Below are 13801 nucleotides of genomic sequence, written 5' to 3' on the forward strand. Positions count from 1 at the left end.
TTAAGTGTTATGATCATGAGCCACAAATGCAATGGGGAGTGTACTGCAGTTACATCTCTCCTGCCTCTATAGCTATTTTTGCTATTTTTTTGCTTCTAGTCTCAGTGACCTGCCACCCCTGCCCAAGATATTCTGCATCATTCCTTGTTGTCATCTCCTTAGAGGGGAAGTTCATGATAATATTATGAAAGCTAAACTATCAATCTGCACTTGCACCACCCCATCTTAGGAGATTAAACCAAAGTCAGTGCATGGTCAAAATTTTGGCCAGTGATCTTTTATTTATCTCATGTACTCTATGACTAAGGGCACACTAGTGCCAAAAACGCGCCAGAGTTTTTTTGTGCTAAACATCTGGAGTTTTTAATCCTTTGAAAAAATAAACTGAAGAATTTTAAACAGAGGTGCCTTCCTCCTTCTTACTTTTCGTGATCTTTTCTTTAGCTTACAAAAAAATGTAGACGAGGAAGCTGATCACACTCTGTCATGCTGATAATGATGTACAATAAAACATTTATTATATTGTGATATAGTCGCCATCCTGATTGAAATAGAAAAAGAGCAGACTAGTTTCTTTAAAAGAAAATGTTGTCTTCTTCTGTGAACAATGGTTTATTTTAGGAAAACATATACAGTCAAAATTGCTTTGCATCAAAAGTACTTTACAAGCAAGGACATTGCTGCTTGTGAGGTTGCCCACAAGCCAACCATTTATTGCAATGAATTTAAAGAGCAGTGAAAATGCTGGGAAGATGGCATCCAGACAGCCAATAAAGTCCAGTGTCAAGACGATCTACTAAAGAGAAATCAGCTAGGTGATCAGTTTAATACCAATGTAGAGTTTATTCAGAAATGGAGCAGGCAGGTAATATTGCATCTGAATGCACAGTGACTGAGGTGAAGGCTTTTGGAGGCTGGCCTAGAGTCAAGCCAAAGAGCAAATAAGTTCTTAAAGGACTGATAAACTTCTGGGAGAATATAGATTGGATTAATGAGGACTGTTTTAAAGATATTTTCTCTAATGAAGCACCCTTCAGACTGTTTGGGACATCTGGAAGAATGTTTGTGTTTAGAACAAACAGATCAGTGATACCATGAGACCTATGTCCTGGCAATAGTAAAGTATCCTGAGACCATTCATGTGGGGTTGCTTTTCATCCAAAAGAGTGAGCTTACTCAAAATTTTGCCTATGACCACATACAGTTAGGTCCATATATATTTGGACAGAGACAGCATTTTTCTAATTTTGATTATAGACATTACCACAATGAATTTTAAACAAAACAATTCAGATGCAGTTGAAGTTCAGACTTTCAGCTTTCATTTTAGGGTATCCACATTAAAATTGGATGAAGGGTTTAGGAGTTTCAGCTCCTTAACATGTGCCACCCTGTTTATAAAGGGACCAAAAGTAATTGGACAGATTCAATAATTTTAAATAAAATGTTCATTTTTAGTACTTGGGTTGAAAACCCTTTGTTGGCAATGACTGCCTGAAGTGTTGAACTCATGGACATCACCAGATGCTGTGTTTCCTCCTTTTTGAAGCTCGTCCAGGCCTTCACTGCGGTGGTTTTCAGTTGCTGTTTGTTTGTGGGCCTTTCTGTCTGAAGTTTAGTCTTTAACAAGTGAAATGCATGCTCAATTGGGTTGACATCAGGTGACTGACTTGGCCATTCAAGAATATTCCACTTCTTTGCTTTAATAAACTCCTGGGTTGCTTTGGCTTTATGTTTTGGGTCATTGTCCATCTGTAGTATGAAACGACGACCAATCAGTTTGGCTGCATTTGGCTGGATCTGAGCACACAGTATGTCTCTGAATACCTCAGAATTCATTTGGCTGCTTCTGTCCTGTGTCACATCATCAATAAACACAAGTGACCCAGTGCCACTGGCAGCCATGCATGCCCAAGCCATCACACTGCCTCCGCCATGTTTTACAGATGATCTGGTATGCTTTGGATCATGAGCTGTACCACGCCTTCACCATACTTTTCTCTTTCCATCTTTCTGGTAGAGGTTGATCTTGGTTTCATCTCTCCATAGAATGTTCTTCCAGAACTGTGCTGGCTTTTTTAGATGTTTTTAGCAAAGTCCAGTCTAGTCTTTTTATTCTTAATGCTTATGAGTGGCTTGCACCGTGCAGTGAACCCTCTGTATTTACTTTCATGCAGTCTTCTCTTTATGGTAGATTTGGATATTGATACGCCTACCTCCTGGAGAGTGTTGTTCACTTGGTTGGCTGTTGTGAAGGGGTTTCTCTTCACCATGGAGAATATTCTGCGATCATCCACCACTGTTGTCTTCCGTGGGCGCCCAGGTCTTTTTGCATTGATGAGTTCACCAGTGCTTTCTTTCTTTCTCAGGATGTACCAAACTGTAGATTTTGCCACTCCTAATATTGCAGCAATTTCTCGGATGGGTTTTTTTCTGTTTTCGCAGCTTAAGGATGGCTTGTTTCTCCTGCATGGAGAGCTCCTCTGGCCACATGTTTACTTCACAGCAAAACCTTCCAAATGCCTGCACCACACCTCAAATCAACTCCAGGACTTTTATCTGCTTAATTGAGAATGACCTAACGAAGGGATTGCCCACACCTGTCCATGAAATAGCCTTGGAGTCAATTGTCCAATAACTTTTGGCCCCTTTAAAAACAGGGTGGCACATGTTAAGGAGCTGGAACTCCTAAACCCTTCATCCAATTTTAATGTGGATACCCTCAAATGAAAGCTGAAAGTCTGAACTTCAACTGCATCTGAATTGTTTTGTTTAAAATTCATTGTGGTAATGTCTATAATCAAAATTAGAAAAATGTTGTCTCTGTCCAAATATATATGGACCTAACTGTACATAAAGAATAGTATCTAAAAATTCTCGGAGAGCAATGTCTCGCACCAAACCAGTATCTATAATATTTGTTGATGAATAATTCTTTTTTCTAGAATGAAATAGCACCATGTTCCAATGATACAGTGATAACCAAATGGCTCACTGAAAAAAACATTGAATTGTTTGGCCATAGCCAGGAAACTTCCTAGATCTCAATTCCATTGAGGACATCTGGGCAATTCTCAAATAATAGGCAAGCAAGCAAAAGAAAAACAATGATTAACCCCAAGCAAGAATAGTTTTCCATCAGTCACGATTTTGCCCAGAAGAAAATATCCAGCATGACAGGGCAAATTAAAAAATCTTCAAACAATTAGAGTTAGCAGTATTATTGCTCATTCACATCTCAGTTTTTTCACATTTGAGAAAAAGTATCCGAAAGGTTTATCAACGATCTCACCATATTTTTATTATAATTTGTCCCAATTGTCATCAGTTTTTCTTGTGTGTGAAAAAGAAAAAAGTTTTATCCACCTTCTATTAACAGTCGGTCAAAATCAAACCACACTTTGGTGGCATCTGAGTGCTGTTCGACTTTTCACTGACCGATAGACTTGCATTGATGTTTTGACCCGGCTCTTTGATCAAATCAGACATTGTTAGGGCTAGCGGAATGAACTGAGTAAATATAGATGTTTTATTGAAATTTATGCGTTCGCAGCCCGGGGTCCACCGTGCAGGAGAAACTGCTGCTAGCAAACGGCGGAACTATATGGCGGTATGAACTAACTCTGTAATTTCACAGAGTAGCCGTGAAAGCAAAGCACTGCGCCCTGTTAGACTTCACAGAGGCACATGCTAACTACCCAACTGAGAGCAGTCAGTGGTCATGCATGCACACAAAACTCCTCTCCGGAGGTGCCAGCATTCTAGGGGCTTATTTCAGCCAGGTCCCTGAATACATACACACACAATCTCCTCGCCGGAGGTGCCAGCATTCTAGGGGCTTATTTCAGCCGGGTCCCTGAACACAAACTTACATGACCACACTGGTGCAAAGTACATAGCATAGAAAGATACTAGCGCATGGCCGTGCGGCCATGCGAGCCTTAAATAGTTGCAGCACGTACAGGACCTTCCTATAAGGACCAATGAGAGGCTGCCACAGAGCCTGAGCACCTACAGGACCTTCCTGAAGGACCAATGGCTTTAGCTGCAGTATCTGAACATGTGACCCTCGATCTCCACTGAGAGATCTTACTCTGGGCAAGCTCAGAACGAGAAAAGCAGGACTTAGTCCCAGAAGTGTCTGCTTGCCGCTGCCCAGCACTGACTTCAATGGCAGAAGCCGGAAAAGCAGCAGTAACTCTTTGTACAGAGTCAGACTGAGTGAGACGCTGGGACTGACGTCTCTGCTGCGCAGGCTCCACTGCAGCAGGAGAAGAATGGGAGACCGCAGCGGAGATGGCCCGAGATTCCCCCTGTGCAGAGACGGGAACTCGACCCCTAACAGACATGTCTACCAAGATTGCTCAGTCAATGAGAAATTATGGTCATATGAACAGTACCATATATTAATACAGATGGACGAATACACAGACAACCAGTCGAAGATCCATTCATATTTAAGGAATTCAAAAAGGTAGGCCTCAATTGAACAAAACAATGTGTGAAAAGATATTGCCTAGTTAAAAAAAAATCCAGAATTCTGTTTTCCCATTTAAAAGAGATGGTAAAGCGTAGAGATGAGCAAACTTGTTCGGAAAACATTCGCCAATCTCAAATTCGGCACCAATGTTGCACATTCGGATCTGTGGTTGGATTCCCGAGCTTTTTCCCTAAAAATTGTCAGGAGTCTGCCAAAGTTCAGTAAATGATAGAGTTCATTAAGGGCTCTTTCACAAGTCAGTGTTTCTGGTAGCAGCACGGGCTACAAGACGTCCTGCACATATTACTCTGATGACACACGGATGACATCCATGTATCATCAGTGTGACATGTACAGGCAGTAGTGATCACACTGTTCTCCAGTACCGGGTGCTGAAGTGAAGGCAGCTTACATTGTTGTCTTTTGCTCGCAATGTGATCAGCGCTAGCAGGTGACAATGTTAAGAGTTGTATTCAACTGTTAAAAGCGAAAGCAGGTGGTGGCTGATGGGGGTATTCATCAGCCACCACCTGCGCTAAAAATATAGAAATAAAAAATATGGGGTTCATATGTGCTTCTGACAACCAGCCAAGCTAAAGCAGACAGCTGAGGGCTAGAATTCTCTGGCTGGTAAGGGTCCATGCGTAATGGCTCCCCAGCCTAAAAGCATCAACCTCCAACCCCCCCAAAATAGGCACACTTATTATACGAGCCAGTTCTGACACTTTGCCCAGCTCTTCCCACTTGCTCTGCAGCAGTGGCAAGTGGGGTTCATATATGTGGGGTTGATGTCATGTTTCTATTGTCTGGTGACATAAAGCCCACTTGGTAATGGAGAGGCATCTATAATACACCTATCCATTTCTAATCCATCCTATAGTTTTATTGTAAATAAACACACAGCTAAAATAAAGTCCTTTAGTTGAAATAAAAGCAAAACACACTTTTCTTTTTATTATTTAAAACTGACACAGTTATACTCACCTAACGCCCATTCCATTGAAGCCCTCGTTTCCTTTAAGAAAAATAAAAAAATAAATATATCCCTCACCTGCCCATCAATCTGTCCTACGCTGTATTTCATGTCTGGAAATAAACAGTTTTCAACCTGGATGGTGCCAAGATGCGACTGCGCAGGCGTGTACTACGGAGGACATAGAATGAACTTCAATCCATTATTGCGGCCAGAATGCAGCCAGCGGGTAAGGAAAGGGTGAATCAAACACCCGAAAACTCCGCCCATATGACCGAAAACCGGTCCCGCCAAATTCAGGTGACAGGTTCCCTTTAAGAGCAAGCAATCTAGGCTGATTGAGGTGGAGAGATGCAGGTGGGGAGACATCCCTTGATACCTGTGAATAGATGTTTGGACAGTAGAGCTTGCCTAATCAAGAAAAAAAGTGAGTGCAGCCTATTATACTAAAGTAGGGTACTACAAAACATATTGAAAAAAAGTCAATATATAATTTGTGTGCACAACAAACCAGCACAAAATAAAAATTTTCTTCATTAGGTATTATATATGAACCGTTCAAACTCCTTGAAAGTGCAAAAAAACATTTAAAACCAGGCAAAATCCAATATGAACTGAAATCACGATATCAAAGTCCTGCATAATACAGAATAACTAACAATAATGGATTCAAAATGTCTAATAAAAAAAAAGGTGAATCAGATCAATAAATAAGAATACACATATATATATATATATACATATATATATATAATGTTCAGTGTATGTATGTGTGTGTATGTATTGAGCCACGCCCACTCTATATAGCCACACCCACTCAACATAGCCCTATCAGTACACGGCAGGCACAGGCCACATCTAGCTCCGTCGTGTCTAGAATGGAGTTGCTCTGTGACATACTGTATATACTATATACAGAAGGAGATGACATACAGGTATATACTATATACAGGAGATGACACACAGGTATATACTATATACAGGATGAGATGACACACAGGTATATACTATATACTGGAGGAGATGGCATACAGCTATATACAGAAGGAGATGACGTACATGTATATACTATATACAGGGGAGATGACATATAGGCATATACTCTATACAGGAGATGACATACAGGTATATACTATATATAAGAGGAGATGTCATCCACGTATTAACTATATACAGGAGGAGATGACATACAGGTATATATTATATACAGGAGGAAATGACATACAGGTATGTACTAAATACAGGGGAAATGACATACAGGTATATACTGAGGGGAAAATGAGAGATGTGAGGTGAAAATGAAGAGGTGTGAGTGCAAAATGAGAGGAGTGAGGGGAATATAGTGGAGTGATCGGAAAATGACAGGTGTGAGGTCAAAATGACAGGTGTTAGGGGAAAATGAGAGGAGTGAGGGGAAAATGAGAGGTGTGAGGGGAAAATGAGAGGAGTGAGGGGGAAAATGAGAGATGTGAGGGGGAAAATGAGAGGCACGATGGGAAAATGAGAGAAGTGAGGTGCTATAACTAACCACAATTAGTTACTATGCCCAAGCATTCTTCAGCTAGTAGGATATAAAAGCAGAACAAAGTTGTAGAAATACCATTTATGGAATGATACAGTAAATATGAATAATCTAATATCTAATATACAATATTGTGCAAACATTTTAGGAAGGTGTGGAAAATGCTACTAAGTTCAAATGTTTTAAAAGATAAACATGTTTATTTTTATCAATTAAAATGAAAAGTGAACGAATAAAAGAGGAATCAAAGTCAAATCAATACTTTGTACAACCACAGCTTGCCTTGAAAACAGTAACAATTCTAGGCATATTTTAGAAAAAAATCAGGGGGTTTATAAGATTATAGTCAGTTGTATGTGTTACCAATTATACAAAAAATGATTATAATCACCATTTTCACATATAGTTTGAATCACAGTCATTACTTGAAAAGTAAACAGATGAATAGGAGACTTAACCCCTTTCCGACGTTGGGCGCAATAATATGTCCACATCGGAATACCTCTCTTTGATGTGGGCTCTGGTGCTGAGCCCACATCTTTTCTGGCATATGTCAACTGTTTTGAACAGCTGACATGTGCCTCTAACAGCCACAGGTATAATCATGATTTACCCATGGCTGTTAATCTGTTAAACAGTGATTTCAATCTCTGACAGCAGCAGTTAACTCACGCTTACGGGAAGCGCATTGGAAATCCCACCCATCGGTGACGCCGTCACACGATCGTAGGTCACCGATGGGTTGGCATGACATCCAGAGGTCTCCGAGAACAACTACAGGAGAAAATAAAAGTGTAATAGAGTCTTATCCGATGGAGAGTTTCAAAAGTACAATAAGATTGCACTCACCTATTTATTGTAGAAAACCGCATAACAAACTCAGAGTTTTGACAGCTGCCGCAGATCCACTAGGTCAGGTCATGATCGAGTCAGGGTAATCAATCTGGAAGTTATGTGGTTAGTAGCCACGCTGCTGAAATGATGAATGTCCGAACGTATTGAAGTTAAAGATTATGGTTTTTTCTCAACGCGTTTTGAAGTCACTAGGACTTCTTTCTCAGGAGATGCTAGGACATCTCCTGAGGAAGAAGTCCTAATGACTTTGAAAAGCTTTGAGAATAAACCATCATCTTTATCTTCAATATGTCTGGACATTCATCTTTTCAGTAGCGCGGATACTAACCATGTAACTTCCAGATTGATTAACCAGAGGTCTCCAGTAGACCTCTATGGATGTCATAGCCTGATTGCTATGAGCACAGTCCGGTGGTCAGCACTCATTGCAAGTGAGCATTTCAGCTACACACAGGGAATCTGATCTTCACCTGTGTGTATCAAACAACTGCAGCTTCTGGTCTCCCACGGAGACTATTGAAGCATGCAAAAAGTAAAAACAAATATTTTTAAAAATATTACAATTTTTAAGATATAAAGAGTTGAAATCGCCCCCCTTTTGCCCTATTCAAATTAAAACAATAAAATAAATCAAATATACACATATTTGGTATTGCCGCATTCAGAATCCCCTGATCTATCCATATTAAAAAAATACCCGATCGCTAAACGACATAACGAGAAACAAATTCAAAATTTCAGAATAGTGTTTGTTTGGTCGCAGCTACAGTCCAATAAAATACAATAATTGGCAATCAAAAAACTGTATCTGCACCAAAATGGCATCAATAAAAATGCCAGTTCGGTGAACAAAAAATAAGCCCTCACCCAGCTCCAGATTGCAAAAAATGGAGACGCTACAGGTCTCGGAATTTTTTTTTTTTTTACCAAAGTTTGGATTTTTTTTCTCACTTAAATAAAAGGTAACCTAGACATGTTTGGTGGTTATGAACTTGCAATGACCTGGTGAATCATAATGGCCAGTCAGTTTTAGCATTTAATGATAATGGTAAGAAAAAAAATATGTGGAATTGCCCTTTTTTTGCAATTTTTTCGCACTTGTAATTTTTTTTCTCGTTTTCCACTACACAATATGTTATAACCAATGGTGTCGTTCAAAAGTACAACTTGTTCCACGAAAAAAGCCCTCAAATGGCAATTTTGACAGAAAAATAAAAAAGTTATGGCTCTGCGAAGAAAGGGAGAAAAAAACAAAAAGGCAATATAGAAAATACCTCAGGTCATGAAGGGGTTAAAAATGGGTGAGAAAAATCAAACTCTGCTGCAAAGGTGAGGTTGTGGAACAGTTTTATGTCACAGGTCATACAGGATGGTAAGACTGAGCTCAGCAACAAGACGTAGTAGTTATACTGCATCAGAAACGTCTCTTCTATGCAAATATTTCTAAGCAGGCTGGAGTTTCAAGATGTGCTGTTCAAGATCTTTGGAAGAATTACTAAAAACTGGTCGACATTGAGAACCATAGACACAGAGACTTTGGAACGTTACTTGACTACTCCTTTGTCTCTTCCTTCTGTTTATGATGTACCTTCCTGGTTTCTGACCTTCGACTTATTGATTGTCCTGACTCATGGCTTGGCTGTGAAAAGTGACTCAGCGTCACATGAAGAAGAGTAGGGTCCTAGAACAGAACCTCGTTCTTCAAAATTCAGATTTTTGTGAAATTGTAATTTAATTTGAATACATTTCCCAATCTCCAGTGATTAGTTTTCCAGCATGTACAGACCAACCTCCTTGCTGATTTCCTTCCAAAATTGTGAGAAAGAGTTCCTAGACGATTTGATGCTGTTTTCAAGGCATACATATGTTGGGCATTAAAACTGAGAGAATTAATTGAAAATTTAAATCAAGTTGAATTTCATGAAGAAGTTTACAGGTCCCAGTGAGTTTGATCAATTTGCCATTCAACTTGTGTGAATGAACAACAACAAAAAAAAGAAATAAAATTGCATCAGCTACAGAAGGCAGACATAACCTCAGGTCTGACTGTGTGGGCTGCTTGAGCTTCCCCAAAATGGTTTTCAGTGTCATATCACATGGTGTAAAGCCTAGGTAGGGAATGCAGCAGCAACTTTAGTGTGATTTCAGATAGTGATAGGACATCATTGTATAAAGCTCAGAAACAAGAAAAAACAAACAAAAAGATAGCCCTAAAACATTGGGGAAATTCTACAGACCGTAAAGTGTTGTACAGCTGTAGCAGTGATGATGTGTATGGTAGCCGGTGAATAGTGCATATATTCGATTGGCAAGGGGAGAGAGATAAGAGAAGTGCCAGCAGCAGTGTTAATATGATCGATCATGCAGTAATTTACTATAGCTGGCAGATGTCCTGTCACACTTGAATTATGCATGTTTGTCTTAATTGTTTGTGCAATAGACAGCAGCGAGTCAACATTGTTTCAAAGAAAGAAAAATATAATGCATATATCAGTCATGAATAATAGTGATTCAATTGATAATGGTAGAGACTGAAATATAAGATAGGATAAATAATAGCAGTAAAAGACTGATCAGTGTTATGGTGTAGCTGGCATCTTCCCTTCTTCATTTCAATTACATTTTTTCCAATCTTAATGCACTTAAATTCAACAACAAGGCAGAATAATATATATATATCAGTGAGTCAGTAAGGCCGGGGTCACACTTGCGAGTGCAATGCGAGTCTCGGGACCGGAGCGTGCGGCTGCATGTATTTCAATGCAGCTGAGTCGCCTGCCTGGGCAATAGGGTACTCATTACCGGGTCCTGTCGCACTTAAAAGGGATGTCACGGTTGTTGCGACCCGGTCCGTGGCCCTGGGTGCTCACTTAAATGGGGAAAGGTTTTTTAAGGGTTTAATAAAGTCTATTTGTGATGCCACCTGTGGTTATCAGTCAGTAGGGACCAATGCCACTTAAAGGGGTCCTCTGGGGTGATGGTATGGCGGCTGGATGGTGATGCTTCCCACAGGTGAACCGTGGTTCGCAGGGCTCCCAATGTGTGTGGCAAGTATGTTGTATGCTGATGAATAAGTGGAGGACACAAGTTGTAAATTCTTTACCTGGTTTAGTGGTGGTAGTAGTTCACAGTTCAGGGTACCAGGCACAGGTGGTGATGTGGTCCGGCCGGCTTGGAGGAAAAGTGACCATTCTCCCATGTGAGGTCCATAAGCCTTTCCTACTTGTGCTAAGAAGGCGAGGCCCCTGCTGCTTGTAAGTTACTGGCAAGGTATCATCTCTCCTGTCCTGGAACAGCTGCCTGCACGGTAGGCAGCTTGAGTCTTTTTATAGGGTCTCTATCACGACCCAGACTCTTGGAGTACTGGTGCACCTCAGGCTTTCTTGTGGGCAGTTAATGTGTAGTTTAGTGCCCTCTGGTTCTGCTATGTGTCTTAGAGTCCCACTAAAGTCTCGGGCTCCCGGTGCCCATTCCACTCCTGCGCTTCTTTCCTCAATGCTCCACTGCAAACAACAACCCTTCAGGTTTTCCTCCCTCCCAGGAGCCGCAGCTCAGTCCTGGCTGCATGGCTCTTCTCTCTGCCTCACAGACTTCCAGCTTTCTCAGTCTCTCTCTGACTGCTCTCCTTGGTCTCCCTGGACCAACTAACTCTGTCCACTGTGTTTCTTAGACTGGCTAACTATTTCTCCAGACCAGGATACTTAAAAATGAGAGAAGCTCCCCTAAATCCGGGTCCTGATCTCCCCCTCCTGGCCTGGATTCAGAATGTCATAACTTAATCCCATAATGGATACAATCCTGCCCCTATGTTCGTTCATCATGCCATAGATGAACCATGAACACTGGGCCACCAAGTCACAATAGGACACTCCATGCTCATAGCATTTAATATATACACAAACGGAGTTCAAGTCCAGATTAATATGTAAAAATGTCAATTTTATTTCTCCTAACTACTAATAACAATCCTCATAAAATATAATATACCTGACATTACATGCTCAGCAAGAGAAAACGACAACGGTACCAGACCTGTGTGACCAGCCACTCACCACCATTACATAAATAAAGTGCTTAGTGCTACTATAATATTTAAAGGGACAAGAAAAAACCCCCAGGATAAAGTATTATTGACTATCTAACATCAGCACAGCGTAATACACCTGGCATGCTTCCTTACCCATGTAGCAGGCAGCAGATGGTCACACAGCACAGCCCCAACTCGCGTTTCGCATTGGCTTCGTCAGGGGGCGGTGGACCTGGCGGTGGACTGCCCCCTGACGAAGCCAATGCGAAACGCGCGTTGGGGCTGTGCTGTGTGACCATCCGCTGCCTGCTATATGGGTAAGGAAGCATGTCAGGTATATTACGCTGTGCTGATGTTAGATAGACAATAATACTTTATCCTGGGGGGGTTTTCCTTGTCCCTTTAAATATTATAGTAGCACTAAGCACTTTATTTATGTAATGATGGTGAGTGGCTGGTCACACAGGTCTGGTACCGTTGTCGTTTTCCCTTGCTGAGCATGTAATGTCAGGTATATTATATTTTATGAGGATTGTTATTAGTATTTAAGAGAAATAAAATTGACATTTTTACATATTAATCTGGACTTGAACTCCGTTTGTGTATATGGTAAATGGATTCAGAATGTGTTGCATGTGTGTGCTTACCTATTAAAGAGAATCCTCCACGCATGATATCACCCTCCCCGATAGGAAGGTAACATCACTGTAACAAATGGTTACCTGAGGTGTTACACAGCCGCATGCTCTGGTCCCGAGTGCCAGCGGCAGTGCCGGGAATTGATGCGAGAGACTGGCGCAAATTTCTCGCATTGCACTCGCAAGTGTGACCCCGGCCTAAGAGTATTTGCTTGTCAAAAAGTACTGTATTGCATTTTTGCCTTTCTTGTGCAATTTTTGAAGAGTGAACATTTACTTTTTAAAAACAAAAAAAAACCTTTCCTAAATTTCAGACATTTAACGGCAATTGTGTATATGTCACAAACATTTTCTTGTATTGTTTTTTCTAGTGTTTGCCAGCTTTTTTGCAAGCTTTGTTTGTCAAATTTTACATTTGTAGAGCACACACCAACTTACTACACTGTTGAAGAAGCTTCCTGTTTGGATGTCTACCTAACTAGCACTTCATATCACTTCATTTTTGTGAAAGAGTTGGGTTTGTAAAAAAAAAAGTAAACACTTAGGAGAATGCCAAGAGTGTGCAAAGCAGTCATCAAAGCAAAAGGTGGCTACTTTGAAGAACCTAGAATGTAATACATATTTTCAGTTGTTTCACACTTCTTTGTTAAATATATAATTCCACATGTGTTAACTCATAGTTTTGATGCCTTCAGCGTGAATTTACAATTTTCATAGTCATGAAAATACATGAATATATGTATTGTAGGGAGGTTAACGGCCGTGTAGTCAATGGGAGTTATGTGTCACAGAGATGGCTGCTCTCTGTGATGTAACCCAGAGTTTCTTCTTTAATGCACGTAAGCATTAAGAGGTTCGTTTGGTGCACCTGGGACTGGAATGCAGTGCAGGTAGCTATGATAAATGGGTGGGTCTGGCTACCTACATTCCTCACCTCTGGATGTAGCTGGATGTAGCTAACAGCCTATATGATGGAGGCTGTTGTTTGGCACATGGTCTGTGTGTTGGGAGGGAAAAGGCCTCCTCTGTGTGTTTTGCTCCAGACCAAGCCTGAACATTGTACACTACCCCAGCCTGTGTGCCTACAGGCCTGGCAGAACAGAGCCGTTCTGTGGACATTGGTAGTTTTTTTGCCTGATCTAAAAGCTGTTTGTTTTCTGTTTTTGCTTCTGGGTTTATGAAGCAATAAACCATGAATTTTTAAAGGAACAAGCCTCCTGTTTTCCTCCCGTCGCACCCAAGTGAGTAAAACTCCTACAGTATATCTATTTCAAAGATAGATCAAAATTCCCACAGCGCTCTCATT

Source organism: Ranitomeya imitator, chromosome 5, assembly GCF_032444005.1.
Source record: "Ranitomeya imitator isolate aRanImi1 chromosome 5, aRanImi1.pri, whole genome shotgun sequence".
NCBI lineage: Eukaryota > Metazoa > Chordata > Amphibia > Anura > Dendrobatidae > Ranitomeya > Ranitomeya imitator.